Genomic DNA, 22,690 nt, shown 5'->3' with positions numbered 1-22,690 from the left:
GAGCCTTCTCTGCAGACAGTGCTTTCTGCAGTTAAAGGGGTATTCCAATCTCCAAGATCCTATCCCAATAAGTAGTAGGTGTAATAATAATAATATTAGCAAATACCTCCAATTAGAAATGTAATATAGTATTTTTGATTCGCTATTTCTCTTTCCTCATGTGCAGGCAATACAGAACCTTAGGTATCCATGATTACGACCACTAGCAGCTAGCTAACTGTCACTTTATCAGTGGACGTAACCATGGATACCTAAGATTCTGTATTGTCTGCACATGAGGAAAGAGACATAGCGAATCAAAAATACTATACTACATTTCTAATTGGAGGTATTTGCTAATATTATTATTATTACACCTACTACATATTGGGATAGGATCTTGGAGATGGGAATAGCCCTTTAAGCAAAAAATGTTAACCTGTAAAGGAGGTAGTACTGTGCACTGGTTTTGCATGCCCCTATCACTTAGGCTCTTGCTCATGCAAATGAGGGCACTGAGCATCATAATTAGCAAATTTGATTAAACGTCAAATTTTTATAGTTTAACCCCTTGATGACGAGGTCAGTAATAGTACGTAGCTGTGCCCTTATGGACCAGCTACGTACTATTACGCGCGATCTTTAATGCGGTGATCGCATTAAATTTCCGGCACCATTTTACCTTAGGGTAGATGGCGTCGGCATCCTGGAGGGTGTTGCTGCCCCCTGCAACCACAATCACTGTGATTGGCTGCTCAATTCTGAACAACCAATCATAGCATTTCTCACTTTTTCAGGCAATCAGATTGCCTGAAACAGTGATGTGCAGCCTAGGATCGGCGCTCCTAAGAGCACTGATCCTAGGCTGTTGCCTAGTAACCCCAGCCGGCTCCGATTGGTGTGATCAATGTAATCGGCAATCGCACCAATCAGAGCGCGACTGCGCGGTGACCAGGCGGTCCATGGGGCGGTGACCGCCCTGTGACCTGCCTGTCACCGCCCTGTGCCCCCCCTGTACTGTCAGCAAATGCCCCAGCAGGCTCTGATTGGAGCGATCGATGAGGACATCAATCGCACTAATCAGAGTGCCTGACCGAGAGGTGACTGTCTGATCTCTCTGTGCTGGGCTTTGTAGTGCCACAGAAGCCTTTGTAACACCACAAGACCTTTGTCCTACCTGCTCTAGTCTTCGGTCTCCTGCTGCCCCTGTTGAAAGAAGAACAGAGAAGACTTTGGCAAGTCCATCTCTGTTCTCCCCTCATCCACCCCAATCCCCCCCCCCCCCCGTCTTCTGCCGAGCGCTGATCAGTACTTGATCGCTCATTTTTTTTTTTTTTTTTTGCGTGTCCTGCAGCAGCCGAGTGCTGACCAGTGATAAACGTCCGTGCTCGCTGTTTTCCAGGACTTTTTTTTTTGTGTCCCTGTCCATTTTTCCTCCCCCCCTCCCACTTTGCACCACCTCCGTGTGTGTATCTAGCAGTCGCCGAGCGTTGATCGGTGAGACTAAACACCGATCAGCACTAGCTACTTTACACTTTTTTCCCCCACTAACTTTTTTTTTTTTTGGTAGAGGGCAGTCGCGCTGTCCTATGGCTTGCAGTGCCACAGAAGCCTGTGACACCACAATCGCCGTTCCTGCTACAGAAGATATCTGACAGAAGACAACTGTAAGTAGGATTTTTTGATCCCTCCTCATACACCTCAATGCCCCTCTCCCCCTTCCCTCCCCTTCCTGCCACTAAGTGCTGATCAGTACTTGATTGCTCAACTTTTGCAAGTTTTTTTTCATTTTGTACTTTCTACAGCAGCCAAGATCTGATCAGTGACCATAGATCACTGATTCACACTCGTGCTCGCTGTTTTACACTTTCGCCCCTCCTTTGCACCACATCCAGCAGACACCAAGTGCTCATCGGTGACAGTTCACTGATCCGCACTCGTGCTCGCTGTTTGCACCACCTACGGTTGTTTTACTTTTTTTTCTGAAAAAAAAAGAAACGTTTACAACAAGCACACTGAATAAAGTACTGACACACATATACATAACAAAAAAAAATGTCCCGCTCATCCCAAACTCGCTATTTAGTGGAGGAGGCATACGCTTTCCTTTCTTCCGACACTGACAGTGAGGGCAAGGATCCCACCATTCTTTATTTTTCTGACTCCTCCTCATTCTCCTCCTCCTCCGGTGCTACTAAACCGCCAGGCAGTCGTCCCAGGAGAGAAGATGAACCAGCGCCCCCCCACTACTGACCCTGTATGGACCTCACCCCCCGAAAATTATGAGCCACTGATTCCTGATTTCATGGCGGAATTAGGAACCAAGTTTGACACCACCAGCCTCACAGAACTAGACTTTTTCAAAGTCTTTTTTCTCTGAGAATTTTGTAAACCTCATGGTGGGCCAAACTAATTTGTGCGCTCATCAGTTTTTGGAACAAAACCTCTCCATCATTTTTTAACTTGTCTCCTGTAGACGCAGTAGAAATGATGGAAGTTTTGGGGCCTGGTCCTTCATATGGGGATCCTGAAGAAGCCAGAAATTTGGCAATACTGAAGTGTTGACGTTTTGTATAACACTCCAGTGTTCCGAATGGTCATGACCTGGACACATTTTGAGGCCATCCACAAGTTCTTGCATTACAACGATAATGCAAGGTGTCCTGCACGCGATGACCAGAACTTTGATCGTCTTTTCAAAGTTCGGCCGATCATCGAGCAATCAACAACAAGTTTGCTGAAGTGTACGTGCCCCAAAGGGACATCTGCGTGGATGAGTGCTTAATCCATTTTAAAGAGGAGGCTTGGATTCCGGCAGTACCTTCTGAGTAAGAGGGCCAGGTACGGAATCAGGCTGTATAAGCTGTGAGAGTACCTCAGGGTACACAAGCTTAGAGTTTACAAAGGGAAGGACTCCCGGATTGAACCCCCTGAATGCCCCTGTTCTGGGAGCGAGTTGGAAAGTTGTGTAGGATTTGGTGCACTCTCTGCTGGATAACAGTTATCACCTCTATGTGGATAACTTTTATACCAGTGTCCTGTTCTTCAAGTCCCTCTCTGCGTGACGTACCACAGCCTGCGGTACTGTCAGCAAAAATCAGAGAGGCCTCCCAAAGACACTAATTGGGCAGATGCTCAGAAGGGGTGAGAGCAGAGCCCAATGTAGCGACCACCTGCTGGTGGTCAAGTACAAGGACAAGAGGGGATGTCCTTTTCTTGACCACCATACATGGTGATGGCAGCACCCTCAGCACTGTACGTGGTTCCTCTACATAGGTCGACAAACCAGACTGCGTAGTGGGGTACAACAATTACATGGGGAAAGTTGGTCTCTCTGATCAAGTCCTCCAGCCGTACAGCGCTTTGAGAAAGGCCAAGGTGTGGTACAAGAAGCTGGCCGTGCACATAGAAGGAAAGCGTTGTGCATTGCCATCTGTACTATCACGATGTGCAGGCCAGACTGCTACGTCGTACCTTCAGTTCCAGGAGGTAGTGATCAAGGCCCTGATATTTGGCAGTGGTGACGGAGCGGGCCCCAGTACTTCCGGAACTGAAGGACCTCAAATTGTACCAGACCAGCATTTTCCGGGGCAGGTATCTCAAACAGTAAAAAAAGGTAAATCACAAAAGAGGTGCAGAGTGTGTTCCAGAAGGGAAATATGCAAGGACACCACTTACCGATGCGACACCTGCCCCGACAGAATGAAAGAATGCTTCAGAAGGTACCATACTTCCATGCACTACTAAATTAATTTCTGACGTATCACAACCTGCTGAACACTACACAACTGACTCAGTGTTCGTCAGGATGTCCTTTGTCAGTTGTGTAGTGTTCGTTAGGTTGTCCTACACAACTGACGTATGACACTACATTATAAAATTCACAAATCCGGTATCTGTTCCAAAAAAGGGGGCACTTGTTGGGCATTTCCACTGTTTAGTCACATCAGGGGCTCTGAGAATATGACATGACGCCCACAGACAATTCCATCAAAGTCTGCATTCCAAAGCGTCACTCTTTCCCTTCCGAAGCCCTGACGTGCGCCCAAACAATAGTTTTCTCCAACACATGGGGTATCAGCGTACTCAGGAGAAATTGGACACAGATTTTGGGGTCCAATTTCTCCTGTTACCCTTGTGAAAATAAAGTCAAATTTTTGTGAAACAAGTTAAATGTTCATTTTTTACCCTTTCACGTTCAATAATTCAGTAATTGCTGTGAAGCACATGAAGGGTTAATAAACTTCTTGAATGTAGTTTTGAGCACCCTGGGGGGTGCAGTTTTTAGAATGGTGTCACTTTTGGGTATTTTCTGTCATAAAGGCCCCCAAAGTGACTTCAAATGTCATGTGGACCCTAAAAAAAAAAAAAATTTGATTCCAAAATTGTGGTAATGTAAAGAAGACATGTGGGAAATGTTATTTATTAGCTATTTTGTGTGACATATCTGATTTAAGGGCATGAAAATTCAAAGTTTGAAAATTTCAAAATTTTCTAAATTTGCGCCAAATTTGTTTTTTTTTTTACAAATAAACGCAAGTCATATCGAATAAATTTTACCACTATCATGAAGTACAATATGTCACGAAAAAACAGTCTCAGAATCAGGAGAGATCTGTTGAAGCGTTCCAGAGTAATTACCTCATAAAGTGACAGTGGTCAGAATTGTAAAAATTGGCCTGGTCATTAACGTGCAAACCACCCCTCGGGGATAAAGGGGTTAAACTTAAAAAAAAAATTGTTCTAAAACAAAGAACATTTCACGTTAATTATCTGGAAAGTGCTTAGAATAGATATTTTAAAGGGTTATCAGAATAGCTCAGTCCAAGTACTGATCATTCATAAAGCATACTTAAAGGGGTATTCCCATCTCCAAGATCCTATCCCACTATGTCGTATAATAATATTATTATTATTATTATTAATTAATAAATTAGAACTATAGTATATTTTTTCTGATTCGCTATGTCTCTTTCCTCATGTGCAGGCATCGCAGGACCTTAGGTATCCATGGTTACGACCACTAGCAGCTAGCTAACTGTCACTTTATCAGAGGACGTAACCATGTATACCTAAGGTCCAGCAATGCCTGCACATGAGGAAAGCGATATAGCGAATCAAAAATACTATATTACATTTCTAATTGGAGATATTTGCTAATATTATTATTATACCTACTACATATTGGGATAATATCTTGGAGATGGGAATACCCCTTTAAGTTTTCCCAATTCCCACTCAAATGGAGAATGGCCATTCATTCAAAGCCACTTCTCTTCTACCAGGCAAATTCACTAGATCCCAAGTGCTGGGATTCACATGAAAGTTAATAGAGAAGTTTGAGATAACATGAAGATAACTACGGTACTTTGATTGCAAACTAAGCTGCAACTGAAGCACCAAAAAATTGCATTACAGTAAACAAAAGGTCACAATAGTAAAAGTAAACAAACAAAAAAAAAAACACTATGCTTCAGTTATATGCATCAGGGATTGAGCATACAAACCAGTTACACATTTTTTCACATTGTGCATACTAGGAAAAGTGACAAATCACTAAAGATTTCAATAACTGTTCTCTGATGGTCAAAGATTTTCTAGATTTTGAACGTGTTCCTGGCAATCGCTGACCTCCGAGGACACTGCACTATTCCCTTTTTCTACACCAAGATCCATTCTGTCTTTCTGCCAAGCAGGTTAAAGGAAGAATGATGCAGTAAAAGCTTTTAAAAGACTACTAAAGACTATCATGGCAGTCAGGAGACAGTCAATGCCTAATAATTATTAAAGAGGGTTGGGTTACTCTCTGATATGAAAAGAATTACCGGTATGTGCCAGGCAAGATTCATAACAAAATGTAAGAGGCCATTCAAACTAAATACACTAAATGGCTGTGCTTTTAAAAGGGAATCTGTCACAAGGTTTTTGCCATCCCATCTGAGAGCAGCATGATGTAGGGACAGAGTCAATGATTCCAGCAATGTCACTTACTGGGCTGCTGGCTACAGTTTTCATACATTCACTGTTACATCTACTGCAGATCTACCAATTCTCTGAATGCTGAGCCATGAATAATGTCCACACCAGCTTCCTGCCTACGCACAGTGTACACAGAAAGCTGCTAATCAGTGGTGGGTGCGGGGTTGTAGAATATGGAGGACTATATGGCTACAGGTTTTTTAGTCCTCTCGTGATAAAATCACAGTTTTAATCAACAGATTATAGCAGCCCATCACAGTAATCAGGGTCTCTGTATTATGCTTTCAAATTACATGCAACATTTTCTGACAGATTCCCTTTAAAGGAAATGTTCAAACATTTAAAAACAGTGACTTGTTATAAAGTTTATTTATAAATGTATAAAATATATATTTTTTTATAATTACTTTTTAACTGAGCAGCCTGAAGCTGCCATTTTTATTTGCAGCAAATATAGAAGCTTATGGTCATAGGAAACTGCAGTCCGCAGCTCACTCTGTCTCCTACATGGTGGCTTGATCAGCTGTCAACAGGTCATGTCCCCTGGTGTGAATAGTTCAAAGCTGCAGGTAGAGTTCAGTGTCATTTTATTGTAGCACAGCTCTGTGCGTAGTTACAATTACCTCTGGTTCTGGATTTTATCCTAAATCGTGTGACAAGGCTCGTTAGAGTAGATATTGACTTTTAGGATTGCAGCTTCGTATAGGTGTAAATGGTCTCTTCAGAGAGGAAGGGGACTGGGTCTTATGACGTGCTTCCGGTTAGTGCGAGTTAAATGACACTGTCAGATTTTAAGAGGCACAAGACAGCTGATCAAATCAGCTGTCATGTGCCGGGAAAGATGCAGGCTCAGCGTTGGAGCCCGAGTCAAAGGGGGAATAGGCGACCTTGGACGTTCCAATACGTCCAAGGTCGTAAAGGGGTTATAAACCGCCCCCCTCAAATACTTCAAAACAATTTTTAACCCTTCAGGTGCTCAATAGAAATTATCAAGAGGTAACATGAAAAAAGCAGACCATACAGATCGTTACCCACTTTTTTCTGAGTGTGGCGATACCCCACATTTAGTCAAAAGTTCTGTTCGGACACACGGCAGGACTCAGAACGGTAGAAGCGATATTTGTTATTGGGAATGTAAATTTGGCTAGAATAGATTGCAGACACCATGTCTCATTTGCAGAACCCCTGAGGTACCAAAACAGCAGTGACCCCATTTTGGAAACTAGACCCATCAAGGAGGGGGGTGGCTATGCTTGTAAACCCATAGGTGCTTTTTAAAATGTGGATGTGAAAATTAAGTGGGTTTTTTTTGCTAAAATGTTGTTTTAGCCCCAAATTTATAATTTTCACAATGGATAAATAGGAAAAAAAAAATGGACCCCATAATTACACAATTTCACCATATGTGATCAAAAACAGAAAAGGGAGCCATTTGATTTTTGGAGCGTAAATTTGTCTGGATAGATAGTGGACACCATGTCGCATTTGCAGAGCTCCTGACATGCCAGAACAGCAGAAACCCCTCACAAGTGACCCCACTTTGGAAACTAGACCCCTCAAGGAATTCATCTAGGGCTGTAGTGAGCATTTTAACCTACAGGTGAGTCACAAAACTTTATAACATTTAGATGTGAAAACAAAATCACATTTGTTTCCACTAAAATACTATTTTAGCACCAAATTTATAATTTCCACGAGGGGTAATAGGAGAAAATGGACCACATAATTTCTTATGCAATTTATACAGAACGTGGCAGTATCCCATATGTGGTTGTACACTACTGTTTGAGCACACAGCAGGGATCGGATGGGAAGGAGAGCTACTTGGCTATAAGAACGTAGATTCCGTTTGAATCGTGGCTCCATTAGTCGAGCCCCTGAGGTGCCAGAACGGCAGAAACCCCCACAAGTGACCCCGTATGGGAAACTTTATTGCTCAGGAATTTCATCTAGGGGTATAGTGAACATTTTGCCTCACAGAATTTTACAATATTAGGACGTGAAAATATAACATTTTAATGATAAATTTGCAGCAAATACAAAATTTTAATTGTCAGTTACACAAGGCTTAATAGGTGAAACTGGATCTCAATTTATTGCGCAATTTCTCCCGAACGCAGTGATGCCCTATATGTCATCAGAAACTACTGTTTGGTCACGTGTCAGGACTGAGATGGAAGGAGCGCCATTTGGCTTTTGGAGCCCTAGAATAGTTTGCGGGTGACATTTGCGGAGCCCCTGAGGTCTCAGAACAGCCAAAAAAAAGTGACCCCACTATAGGAATTGCACCTCAATGAATTCATCTACGGCTGCAGCTCTGGAGTTGTCGGACCAAGGCTGCAGCGGCTGGGTCTGGGGGCACTCATTCCCTTTGGTCAATGTTCGCCTTGACAAGGGATCTTCCTAGTTCCTCAAGAAACATCCTCCGCTTGTGTTTTTTCTTTGAATTCCATCCTTGGTGAATGTGGGTCCACAACACAAATGAATTGCATGCTGACACATCAAGGATGTTGTAAAATACAACCATTGGCCATCTCCTAGTCATTCGCTGGCAAGTGTAGGTGGCAGCCAGCTTGTCCAGGTTGTCCACTCCTCCTTTATTTTTGTTATAGTCCAGGATGATTCTGGGCTTTTTGTCACTTCCTGATGACACAGCTGCATCTTTGTGAAGTGTGGACATCAGTACCACATGCCGTCGTTTTTTGGGGCAGTATGAAACAGCAGTGGTGGTGTCTGTAAAAACAAACTTTGAGGAAAGTGGAGCCCTGTCCTTCATCTGCAACAATTCAGCGAGCAGCTCAGGTTTGTTTTTTTTCCACTGTGCCCACCATGGTGATTTTCCTCCTGAGAAGTTCTTGTCCAAGGTCATAGCTGGTAAAACAATTGTCACAAGTAATGTTGTGACCCTGCAGTCCAGTAGTCATATCGAGGACTACACGTTTTCCTAGTTTTTTTTCAGGGATGCCGCTTGCAGACTTGCTTGTGTAAATCTGTAGATACCATGCATAGCTAGTTTTTGCATCACAGGCTGCCCAAATTTTTATGCCGTATTTGCCTGGCTTACTTGGCATGTATTGCCGGAAGGGGCATTTTCCGCGGAAAGGGAGAAAACGTTCGTCTACTGTCACCTCTGGCCCTGGGTTGAACATCAGTGGAAGGAGCTGCACCCATTTCTCCCAAACATCCCTGATGGGAGCAAGTTTGTCAGATTTTGTTCTGGTGTCTCTGTTGTCAAATCTGAGGACTCTTGATATCATTTGAAAATTTTGAAGTGACATTGTTGCCCGGAAAATATTCCTGCCTGTCGATGCATCCGAGAGACTATCAGTGGCCTCATTGCAGGATTTGTACACTCCAGCAAGGAGAAGAACACCAATGTAGGCATCCAGGACATCATCATGAAGGTCATTCCACATGTTGCCGTGGACTTTTTTTCCTTCAAGGTTTGTCATAGCAATAATGACTTTTTTTTTTATTGACAATGGCATAAACAGATCAAAACATGACTTGATGTCACAGCAAACCTTGTGATCCCAGGGGTCATTTTTATGACATTTGAAGCATCTGCCCTGCCATGTACATCTGGAGGTACTGAGCTCCAACTGATCTTGCCACTTTTGGATTTGAATCTTTCAGCGGGAGCAGCTTCAGCACCAGTCACCTCCTCATCAGACTGATCAGAACTGTGTGTCTTCTGGTTGATACTCCACATCATCTTCCTCCTCAGAAACCTGTTCATCTGTATCAGTTTGCTGCTGTGTGTCCTCTGAGTCATTATCATCTAAGATATAATCCAGAATTTGGCTTACATCAAATCTTCTCCTCATTGTTGCATGTGTAAACTGGAGATGTATACTCTGCAAAGTACCAACTCTAAGCTGATTTGGCAATACATGCCTGGACATGTCCCTAACTCAAGTTGTTGGAGGTAGAGCTGGCTGTGGGCTGTTGGTTTATATTGTGTTTATGAGTTCAGTTTTGGGACTTATTATTGTTTTTTTACTCTTATATTAGACCTGGGTCGAAATTGACCCCAACAACACAAATGTTATAATTTTAATAAGAGCATTTTTACAATTTAGTAAAATAGTTTTATTTATTGTATTTTGTTTAAAAATAAATTCCTAAAAAAGTCAAAAAGTCTTGATGCAATAAACAAATGTATGTAGAATTTGTATGCATTTAAAACCTAAAACGGGTCGGTCACGACACTAACACAAGAGGAAGGTTAAGACCGCCCGGCTTCTCTGTAAGGCTTCCCAGATTGCCTGTAGTTCCCGAAAATTCGATGATCAGGTGTGAATCTCTGTGGACCATGTTCCTTGGAGATAAGAACCTCCCACTCCCAATCATCCTGAGAGACTTGGGTCCATGGTCACTAAAAGACAAGGTTCCAGAATCCACTGCACTCCCTTCTGTAGATTCTTCTGGTCGAGCCACCAGTGTAGAGAGTCCTGGGCGTCTCTGGACAAAGACATGTTACTGTCTAGGTAATTCTGATGTCCGTCTGCCACTTCCAGGATGCATTTCTGTAGAGGCCTGGAATGGAACTGGCTCCATTCGACGCAGGTGATGCATGACATCATGATTCTCAAAATACTCATTGCCTTCCGGATTGAAGGTTTCTTCTCTTGCAAAAGAACAAATCCTTTGTGGAATTGAGAGCATCTTGTCTTCCGGGAGACAAGACATTCGTATTCGAGAGTTGAGATGGACTCCCAGGAAGGTGTGTGATGTACTTGGGACAAGATTGGATTTTTCTTTGTTCACAATCAAACCCAGGCTGGTTAATGTCCGTAGGACAAATTCCAGATGTTGCGTCATAACTAGAGGAGATCCTGATACCAACAGGAAGTCGTCCAAGAACGGAATGATGGTAATATCCCTGATTCGGATATACGCTACCACCTCTGCCATGATCTTTCTAAAGATTCTGGGAGCAGATGACAGGCCAAAGGGAAGACGTCGGTACTGGTAGTGTAGAATCTGACTGCCTGATTGTAGTGCAAACCTCAGCTACTGCTGACTTGAGGAATGTATTAGCAGGTGGTAGTATGCATCCCTGAGGTCCAGGGTGCACATTACCACATCCATGTCTATTAGAGGGATGGCTGATCTTACTGATTCCATGCAGAGTTTTTTTGTAGCGGACCCATCGGTTTAGGGGTTTCAGGTTGATAATCGTACGGAACTCCCCTGACGGTTTCTTTATTGAAAACAGAGAGGAGTAATGGCCCTGATGTTAGTGTTCTGGAACTGGCACAATAACCCTCTGATGTAGCAGCTTCTCTATGTCTGCCCGTAGATGGGAGAGTGAGGTAGGGGAACCTCTTGCCAGGCGGAATTTTTGAGGGGGATTTTGAGAAAATTCTACCCTGTAACCCTTAGCTATAGTTGTTAGTATCCAGGGATTTTGAGTTACCCGATGCCAACTGCTTCTGAAAAACTTTAAAATCACCCCCCTACTCTGACAGTCATTGTCATCTTGGACGGGAACTAGTACTGGGCTGGTATTTTCTATCTTTGTTCCCCTTATTAAAACTCCAGCTTGTGGACCCCCCTTTTTTCTGCGTGTTATATTTACAGGAGGGGAACGGTTTATGAAAGGGCTGCTCCTTTTTCTCCTCATGGAAGCCCTTCTTTTTATCGGATGCTTTTTCTAGAATGTCATCTAGTAAAGGTCCAAATACTCTGAGCCCTGAAAATGGAATGGATCACAGTTTGTTCTTAGAAGCTGTATCTCCAGACCATATTATTAATCAAACAGCTCTACGGGCTGAGTTGGAAAGCGCATTATTTCTGGCCACAAATCTGACCGATTCTGCTGAAGCGTCAGCCATAAAATTTGTTGCCATTTTTAATAGGGGCAATGATTGAAGGAGAGATTCCCTCGGGGTGCCATCTCGTACGTAACTCTCTAGCTCTTCTAGCCAGACGCATGGATCTGGCAATAGATGTAGCAAAGACATTAGATTTAATAATTGCCACTGAAGTTTCCCAGGCTTTTTTCAAAAGTCCATCCGCCTTCCTATCCATAGGATCTTTAAGTCCTGACGAGTCTTCAAAGTGGATAGAGGTTTTCTTGACCACCGGGACATCAATTTTAGGAATAGTGTCCCACACATTGGCGTCCTCTGGGCCAAAAGATAGTCGGGCGCGGAAGTCTCGTGGTATAGAGAGTTTCTTCTCCGCATCCTCCCATTCCTCTAGTATCATGTCCTTCACATGGGCATTAACAGGAAGAACCATGGATCTCTAGGTTCTAAGACCACCAAACATCTCATCCTGAATGTTACTGCTCTTCTCAGTTTCCTCTACCTGCATCGTGTTTCGGACTGCTCGTAGAAGAATATCCATACCATCTGATTGGAACATGTATCTTTCCCGTTCCCCACCCTTTGGTAGACTAATTGTCTCATTGTCAGAGTCGCCAGATAGGTCGATTTCACCCTCAGAAGATAGTGCTATATCTTCTCTGGGTCTTTTGGGGCCCTGGACATCCTGGACTCCTGAACCTGGGGGCTGCAGAGACAAAATAGAAGCCTGAACCTCTTCTTTGATTATATTACGCATCTCGTTTAATAAAGCCCCGTGCTCCTCCTTTAGCATGGAGGCTCGACATTCAGCACATACAGTTAGGTCCATATATATTTGGACAGAGACAACATTTTTCTAATTTTGGTTCTAGACATTACCACAATGAATTTTAAACAAGACAATTCAGATGCAGTTGAAGTTCAGACTTTCAGCTTTCATTTCAGGGTATCCACATTAAAATTGGATGAAGGGTTTAGGAGTTTCAGCTCCTTAACATGTGCCACCCTGTTTTTAAAGGGACCAAAAGTAATTGGACAATTGACTCCAAGGCTATTTCATGGACAGGTGTGGGCAATCCCTTCGTTATGTCAGTCTCAATTAAGCAGATAAAAGGCCTGGAGTTGATTTGAGGTGTGGTGCTTGCATTTGGAAGGTTTTGCTGTGAAGTAAACATGCGGTCAAAGGAGCTCTCCGTGCAGGTGAAACAAGCCATCCTTAAGCTGCAAAAACAGAAAAAACCCATCCGAGAAATTGCTACAATATTAGGAGTGGCAAAATCTACAGTTTGGTACATCCTAAGAAAGAAAGCACTGGTGAACTCATCAATGCAAAAAGACCTGGGCACCCACGGAAGACAACAGTGGTGGATGATCGCAGAATAATCTCCATGGTGAAGAGAAACCCCTTCACAACAGCCAACCAAGTGAACAAACACTCTCCAGGAGGTAGGCGTATCAATATGGTAGATTTGGATAAAGAGAAGACTGCATGAAAGTAAATACAGAGGGTTCACTGCACGGTGCAAGCCACTCATAAGCATCAAGAATAAAAAGGCTAGACTGGACTTTGCTAAAAAACATCTAAAAAAGCCAGCACAGTTCTGGAAGAACATTCTTTAGACAGATGAAACCAAGATCAACCTCTACCAGAATGATGGAAAGAGAAAAGTATGGCGAAGGCGTGGTACAGCTCATGATCCAAAGCATACCACGTCATCTGTAAAACACGGCAGAGGCAGTGTGATGGCTTGGGCATGCATGGCTGCCAGTGGCACTGGGTCACTAGTGTTTATTGATGATGTGACACAGGACAGAAGCAGCCGAATGAATTCTGATGTATTAAGAGCCATACTGTGTGCTCAGATCCAGCCAAATGCAGCCAAACTGATTGGTCGTCGTTTCATACTACAGATGGACAATGACCCAAAACATAAAGCCAAAGCAACCCAGGAGTTTTATTAAAGCAAAGAAGTGGAATATTCTTGAATGGCCAAGTCAGTCACTTGATCTCAACCCAATTAAGCATGCATTTCACTTGTTAAAGACTGAACTTCAGACAGAAAGGCCCACAAACAAACAGCAACTAAAAACTACTGCAGTGAAGGCCTGGCAGAGCATCAAAAAGGAGGAAACACCGCGTCTGGTGATGTCCATGAGTTCAAGACTTCAGGCAGTCATTGCCAACAAAGGGTTTTCAACCAAGTACTAGAAATAAACATTTTATTTACAATTATTTAATCTGTCCAATTACTTTTGGTCCCTTTAAAAACAGGGTGGCACATGTTAAGGAGCTGAAACTCCTAAACCCTTAATCCAATTTTAATGTGGATACCCTCAAATGAAAGCTGAAAGTCTGAACTTCAACTGCATCGGATTTGTTTTGTTTAAAATTCATTGTGCTAATGTCTAGAACCAAAATTAGAAAAATGTTGTCTCTGTCCAAATATATATGGACCTAACTGTAGATGCTTTGTATACGAGTCGGGAAGTTTGCTGTTACAATCCAGGCACTTCTCGGATTTTACTGTGGCCTTTTTCCCCCATATCCTTCTTTTTCTCAGAAGGAGGTGGTAATTGCCCAGAAACATCCTATAAAAAATATGGAGGGCCTGGTAAGCGTAAGCTCCATTTGCCATATAAAAAAGGGTAATGGTACACTTACCCTCCCTGGATCGCCCCACAGTCATGTATCAGGGCGAGACATCTCTGCCATTTTGCTGTCAGGAGTGCCCAAGCTGTAAGCTTGCCTTTGATGCTCCCCAGCCCCCCTCTTATACCTTACCTGGTTGTCCAGTCATTTTCTCCGGCTCCCTGGCGTCTGGTCTAACCGCGGTTTGAATTTCCGGCGCGACCGCCACCGGAAGTAGTCATCTCCAGACTTCCGGTTTCGACGCCGGGCGGTCCTGAACCCGCCCAGAGCAGGACGCCGAGAGCCCCGGCGATGGGGAAGCGGTACCCGGAGGCTCCAGCACACCGGAGGGCTGAGGGACTCCCGACAGGGAGTGTTGGCCCAGGACCCGCTTGGCGGCGGGAAGGAGAGAGACGCAGCCCCCCCCCCCCCCCCCCGATATCTCTATCTTCACACCAGTGCTCCTGCACCAGCGCTCCTCCTATACTCCCTGTCCTGTGTAGGGACAGGAAAAACACTGAGGAGGTTGGGGTGGGAGGGCTTTTAACCTCTTGTGCTTCCTGTCCCTACACAGGATATGGGATTACTCCTCCTATGGTGCTGTCATGGGGACGTACTGGAAAAGTGTGTTTTTCTGGTCTCCACCTGCCCAGTATGTGTCTACATACAGTTTAACTTAATGGGGACGCTGCAAAAAAAACGTTTACCACACAGTATGTTTGTTTTTTATTACAGTGGGTCCTCATGGTGATGAATGCCTCAACGTACAAGCCGATTGTGGCCACTGTTATGTACACAATATCCAGAGTGTATGCACTTGATAGTGGGCCGCATAGCATTGGTCCAAGTGCGATACGATTTTTCTGTTGGATCGTACTTGAACCAAAAAACGCTCGTCTGCACCTGCCCTTACATTGGGAAAGCAACACCGTGCGAGCTGCTAAAACTGCAGCGCGGTCATGGGGAACCAGAGAAGATGGCGATCGGTAAGTATTTTAACACACCAAGTGTTCATTCAGACATCTATTTTTCGCATATGAATTCTGAGCGTGTTTTACACAGATAGAACATGTACCCATTACAGTCGATGGAGAAGTTCACAGGCTCGTACATTTCAACAAACTGAGTAATGGATCAATCTCACCAATGCAAGTCGACGGGTACCTTGATGCCATCCATTTGATATCCTTTTTTTATGGACTATGCGATATGAGAAGGTTGAGAAACAGTGTTTTCGGGTATTATTTTGAGTAAAACGGAAACTCTGAACAAATTCTGATGGTAAAAACTGATAATGACCAAACTGATGAAACTAGGACTGTTTTTCAGGTATCGTATTTTTCAGACTATAAGACACACTTTCTTCCTCCACTGCTGCCGCAGGGAGCGGCAGCAGTGGATCAGCAGGGCATAGGTGGCAGCAGCCACCTGCTGCAGCCTACACTGTGCCCGCTACTAAAGAAAATGAATATTTACTGCTCCCCATGCACATGGAGAAAAATGAATATTCATTCACCTTAATAGAGCGCACACAGTACCCACAGTGCGGCTCCTGCTGCGGCCGGCGGTTTGTGTGCCCACTATTAAAGACCATGAATATTCACTACAATCCACTCCCATGAGTTGTAGTGAATATTCATGCACTTTAATAGCGGGCACACAGACCGCGGGCCGCATCAGGAGCCGCACTGCAGGTACAGTGTGAGCGCTACCGAAGAGAGTGAATGGTCACTGCTCCTTACGCACACAGTCCCAGCGTGGGGAGAAGTGATTATTAAGGCACAGCATATCACTGTGAGCCGCATATGGCAGGGACGCCATGTGTGGCACACACGGTGAGATCCATATCAGCAGCAGAGGGGGAAGCAGCGCTGGAGGAGAGAGGAGGTGAGCAGAATTGTTTATTTTTTTTGTTGGCAGCGTGATCAGAGGGTGCCAAGCATACCAGGATCAAGGGATCAGAGGGTGCCAGGATGGGGGATCAAGGGGTGTCATGCGTATCAGGGTGGGGATGAGGGCCACGTTTACCAGGAAGGAGGATATTAACAGAATTGGGGGACATTACCCCAATACCAGAGTCAGCAGCAGACCCCCTCCCCCATAACAGTGCATCATGACCACATATTTTGCTTACATTTTTTTTTCTATTTTCCGCCTTTAAAACCTAGGTGCGTCTTATAGTCCGAAAAATACGGTATAAGAAAAATCAGTGACGTCTGAATGAGCACTTACATAGCATTGTCAATACTTCTCTATAAAGACAAATTGACCATCTGGGCTTCTGCCCTGGACTGTAGCAGGAGCTTTATTTCTACAGGACAGATCAGTTTTGTCACAAGTATTGGCACAGCAACGAATAATGACTGAAAATCCAACAAGTCAGATCAGAATGTTTGCAGACTCCTGGTGTACACAGTCCCCAGTGGAGCTATTTAGAGAATGTAAAAAGCATGCCCTGCACAGCTGGGTGGCTATGAGTAGCACTGTGCAAGAGGGGAAAAAAAGTTACACTTTAAAGGGGATGCAGCATCACCACAACCTCTTCATTTTCGGGGAGAGTTGTGATCCAAGCAGTCAACTGGCACACTAATCAACCTTCTAGACAATTCAATGTGTGGGTCCCTCCGGAGCCTGGGCACTGCTATATAACTTAGGTATGGTAAGAAACACACAGTTATCACCTCAACGGTATGCCCTTCACCCCACGATACGCAGTAACCACCTCTGAGATACAACCACCTTGGAGACACACAGTAACCGCCTCTGTGGTATGCTCCTCCCCCCCCCCCCCAGGAGACACACACAGTGACCACCTCTGCGGTATGCTCCTTCCCCCCCCCCCCCCCTCAGGAGACACACACAGTGACCACCTCTGCGGTATGCTCCTTCCCCCCCCCCCTCAGGAGACACACACAGTGACCACCTCTGCGGTATGCTCCTTCCCCCCCCCCTCAGGAGACACACACAGTGACCACCTCTGCGGTATGCTCCTTCCCCCCCCCCTCAGGAGACACACACAGTGACCACCTCTGCGGTATGCTCCTTCCCCCCCCCCTCAGGAGACACACACAGTGACCACCTCTGCGGTATGCTCCTTCCCCCCCCCCTCAGGAGACACACACACAGTGACCACCTCTGCGGTATGCTCCTCCCCCCCCCTCAGGAGACACACACAGTGACCACCTCTGCGGTATGCTCCTCCCCCCCCCTCAGGAGACACACACAGTGACCACCTCTGCGGTATGCTCCTTCCCCCCCCCTCAGGGGACACACACAGTGACCACCTCTGCGGTATGCTCCTTCCCCCCCCCCCTCAGGAGACACACACAGTGACCACCTCTGCGGTATGCTCCTTCCCCCCCCCCCTCAGGAGACACACAGTGACCGTCTCTGCGGTATGCTCCCCCCCCCACCCCCCAGGAGACACACAGTGACCGTCTCTGCAGTATGCTCCCCCCCCCCCCCAGGAGACACACAGTGACCACCTCTGCGGTATGCACCCCCGCTCCAGACACACACAGTGACCACCTCTGCGGTATGCTCCCCCCCCCCCTCAGGAGACACACAGTGACCGTCTCTGCGGTATGCTCCTCCCCCCCCCCCAGGAGACACACAGTGACCGCCTCTGCGGTATGCACCCCCGCTCCAGACACACACAGTGGCCGCCTCTGCGGTATGCACCCCCGCTCCAGACACACACACACAGTGACCACCTCTGCGGTATGCTCCCCCCCAGATACACAGTGCCCACCTCTGCGGTATGCACCCCCGCTCCACACACACACAGTGACCACCTCTGCGGTATGCTCCCCCCCAGATACACAGTGCCCACCTCTGCGGTATGCACCCCCGCTCCAGACACACACAGTGACCGCCTCTGCGGTATGCACCCCCGCTCCAGACACACACAGTGACCGCCTCTGCGGTATGCACCCCCGCTCCAGACACACACAGTGCCCGCCTCTGCGGTATGCACCCCCGCTCCAGACACACACAGTGCCCACCTCTGCGGTATGCACCCCCGCTCCAGACACACACAGTGACCGCCTCTGCGGTATGCACCCCCGCTCCAGACACACACACAGTGACCACCTCTGCGGTATGCTCCTCCCCAGATACACAGTGCCCACCTCTGCGGTATGCACCCCCGCTCCAGACACACAGTGACCGCCTCTGCGGTATGCACCCCCGCTCCAGACACACACACAGTGACCACCTCTGCGGTATGCTCCCCCCCAGATACACAGTGCCCACCTCTGCGGTATGCACCGCCACTCCAGACACACACAGTCCCAGCTGTACAGTATACCCGCCTGAGACACATACTCCATGACACTCCACAACTGCCTTGTCCTGGGAGTGACTGCAGTTGGAGGTGTGAGGTGGCCACCGGGCACAGGAGGCCTGGCTGGCGTAATGGACTGGTGTCGGGTGATGTGACCTGCGAGCACGTCTCCTCCAGTGCGGGACACTGTGCAGGCACCACACGCCCTCTATGTAACCCCTCTCCCAGCAGGGCACTGCTATGTAAACATGGAAGCCTGCGCTCTCACACAGAATGCACATACCTCTTACAAGAAGCGTCACACGGACAAGGACGCCATGTGCCACCCCCAAACGGCGCCGTGCAGCCCCCACACTTACCAGATGAGTATGCGAGTAAAGGTAGCTCGTGCCCGCGCTGCGCGTTCACCAACAAAGACGGGCAGGTGCACAATGAGAACCCAGGAACATAACCACACCGACTGAGCCCGCCCATGTGACGTCACCAAGGTCACGCCACCAATCAGAACCCGAGAAGTAGCTGCACCTGCGTCCTTACCGGGGAATATTACCAATCAGCTGGCTAGGGATTGTGTGCGTGACGTCAGAGCGTGCGAGTTCAGGCGTTCTCGGCGCTATACACACCAGACGTGTCGTGTAGTTTCTATAGGTTTGCGGCTTGTGAAAGAGATGACAGAGGGATAGTTTACCGCTTACCTCCGGCTTGTGGCTCTATATAGCGGTGGAGTTGGTTTTATCCAAGCAGTGATACCAATTGTATCGAGCAGTGTTGGCTCTGTCCTTAGCATAAATGTGGCCAGTTTATAGCTGTGAAATAAGGCTGAGTTCACATAGTGTTTTCTCCTACCTTCAGTGGCTCTGTCGGGTGAGACTTCCTGAACCCGCAAAACTGGATTCGTGCATATGCGCTGACGGGGCCATTGACTATCATGGTGCAGACGGATATATACATATATTGGACACAGGCAGCAAGATGTCTACTATGCCCTCCTGCCCACCTCAACTAGGAGTATACGGCCTAATGAGATGTAAGACAGAGCAAACTATGACTGCGCATGCATCATTATAGTCAATGGCCCCGTCAGCGCATACGCCTGAAACCAGTTATGTGGAGGTTCAGGAAGTCACATCCGATGGAGCCACTGACCATAGGAGAAAACACTATGTGAACCGAGGCCATAGGCCTAATTCACACATCCGTGTTTAAACACGAACATGAAAAATTGGTACTATTGTCATCAGTGTGCCATCCATGTGCCCATTATTACCATAAATGTGTCATCCGTGTGCCCATTATTACCATCAGTGTATCATTCGTGTACCCATTATTACCATCAGGGTGTCAATCATGTGTCCGTTATTACCATCAATGTGTCATCCGTGTGCCCAATATTACCATCAGTGTTTCATCCGTGTGCCTATTATTACCATCAGTGTGTCATCCGTGTGCCCGTTATTACTATGAAGTGTATCATCCATGTGTCCATTATTGCCATCAGTGTGTCATCCATGTGTCATTAGTGTGCCCATTATTACCATCAGTGTATCATCCATGTGTCCATTATTACCATCAGTGTGTCATCCGTGTGCCCGTTATTACTATGAAGTGTATCATCCATGTGTCCATTATTGCCATCAGTGTGTCATCCATGTGTCATTAGTGTGTCCATTATTGCCATCAGTGTATCATCCATGTGCCCATTATTGCCATCAGTGTATCATCCATGTGTCCATTATTGCCATCAGTGTATCATCCATGTGCCCATTATTACCATCAGTGTATCATCCGTGTGCCCATTATTACCATCATTGTGTCATCCGTGTGTCCATTATTGCCATCAGTGTATCATCCATGTGCCCATTATTGCCATCAGTGTATCATCCATGTGCCCATTATTACCATCAGTGTGTCATCCATGTGCCCATTATTACCATCAGTGTGTCATCCGTGTGCCCATTATTACCATCACTGTGTCATCCGTGTGTCCATTATTACCATCAGTGTGTCATCCGTGTGCCCGTTATTACTATCAAGTGTATCATCCATGTGTCCATTATTGCCATCAGTGTGTCATCCGTGTGCCCATTATTACCATCAGTGTGCCATCCGTGTGTCCATTATTACCATCATTGTGTCATCCGTGTGTCCATTATTGCCATCAGTGTATCATCCATGTGCCCATTATTGCCATCAGTGTATCATCCATGTGTCCATTATTGCCATCAGTGTATCATCCATGTGCCCATTATTACCATCAGTGTATCATCCGTGTGCCCATTATTACCATCATTGTGTCATCCGTGTGTCCATTATTGCCATCAGTGTATCATCCATGTGCCCATTATTTCCATCAGTGTATCATCCATGTGCCCATTATTACCATCAGTGTGTCATCCATGTGCCCATTATTACCATCAGTGTGTCATCCGTGTGTCCATTATTACCATCACTGTGTCATCCGTGTGTCCATTATTACCATCAGTGTGTCATCCGTGTGCCCGTTATTACTATCAAGTGTATCATCCATGTGTCCATTATTGCCATCAGTGTGTCATCCGTGTGCCCATTATTACCATCAGTGTGTCATGTGTGTTCCCATTATTACCATCAGTGGGTCATGTGTGTTCCCATTATTACCATCAGTGTGCCATCCGTGTGCCCATTATTACCATCAGTGTGTCATCCATGTGCCCATTATTACCATCAGTGTGTCACCCATGTGTCCATTATTACCTTCAGTGTGCCATCCATGTGTCCATTATTACCATCAGTGTACTGTATCATCCATGTTTCCATTATTGCCATCAGTGTGCCATCTGTGTGCCTATTATTACCTTATTACCATCAGTGCGTCATCCATGTGTCCATTATTACCATCAGTGTTCCATCCGTGTGCCCATTATTACCATCAGTGTGTCTGTTTTTAGCATCAGTGTGTCATTAGTGTGTCCATTAATACCATCAGTGTGTCATCCGTGTGTCCAATCACGGGCATGTGAACAGCCCCATTCACTATTGTAGGTATGAGTGCTGTCCGTGAAAAACACGGATAGCATGCACACGAGAACAGATGTCTGAATGAGGCCTTAGAATAACACTTTGTTAAAGTACCCTTTGAACTAATGACAGTTTTCAGTATGTTTGGGTAGAAGTTTACCAGCATGGCACATCTAGAATTTGCAATCTTTGCCCACTCTTCCTTGCAATAACATTCCAAATCTGTCAGATTGCAAGGGCATCTCCAATGTACAGCCCTGTTTAGGTCAACGCACAGATTTAAATTTAATTGGATTCAGGTCTGGGCTCTGGCTGGGCAATTCCAAAACTTTGATCTCGTGGCAAAGCCATTCTTTTGTTGATTTGGAGGTATGCTTAGAGAAATAGTGTTAAAATGTTAAAAGGTGAAATTCCTCTTGATATTTGGCAATGTTCATAATTCCCTCTACTTTGACTAAAGTCCTAGTTCCAGCTGCTGAAAAACAACCCCAAAGTACAATCCTGTCTCCACCATGCTTCACTGTGCCTATTGTGTTGTTTTGATGATACCTTGTAGAGTTATGGCCAAAAAGTAGAATCTTGGTCTCATCATACCATAACACGTTTCTCCACATGTTTTGGCAGATTTATTGTAGGTTTTGGCAAAACATAGCCGGGCTTGGATGTTTATCTTTGAAAATAAAGGTTTCTGACTTTCCACCCTACTTCATAGGCCAGCCATATAAATACAAGAGATTGTTGTCACATGCATTACACAACCAGTACTTCCTGTGGCTCCATTAATGAGCCTTTTGAAAAGCCTCCCAGACCAATTTTCTTCTTGTCTTTTCATTATTTTTTTATGCATGTCCAGTTTTAGGTAATGTCACTATTGTGCCAAATTTAAACAACTTCTTGATGACCATCTTCACAGTGTTCCATAGTATATCTAATGCCTCGGAATATTTATAGTACACTTCTCCTGATTGATAAATTTCAACGATGAGTTCCCTTTGCAGTGTTGTA

General features: G+C 45.6%; 1 protein-coding gene across 3 annotated transcripts in view; it reads right to left on the bottom strand.

The window, feature by feature from the left end:
- Window positions 1–19,187, bottom strand: part of RAB3IP (RAB3A interacting protein) — a 74,744-nt gene extending 55,557 nt beyond the window's left edge. The window contains exon 1 of one of the 3 annotated variants that reach the window (XM_073651776.1): window positions 19,048–19,187. The gene's annotated coding sequence lies outside the window, so the exon portion shown is untranslated. The other 2 variants (XM_073651775.1, XM_073651774.1) reach the window with 2 other exon arrangements.
- Window positions 19,188–22,690: the final 3,503 nt, after the last annotated feature.

The sequence above is a fragment of the Phyllobates terribilis genome, unplaced genomic scaffold (genome assembly GCF_046119375.1).
Source record: "Phyllobates terribilis strain yellow unplaced genomic scaffold, ASM4611937v1 Scaffold_11__3_contigs__length_659146591, whole genome shotgun sequence".
NCBI lineage: Eukaryota > Metazoa > Chordata > Amphibia > Anura > Dendrobatidae > Phyllobates > Phyllobates terribilis.
This window is presented reverse-complemented; position numbering and strand designations above follow the sequence as displayed.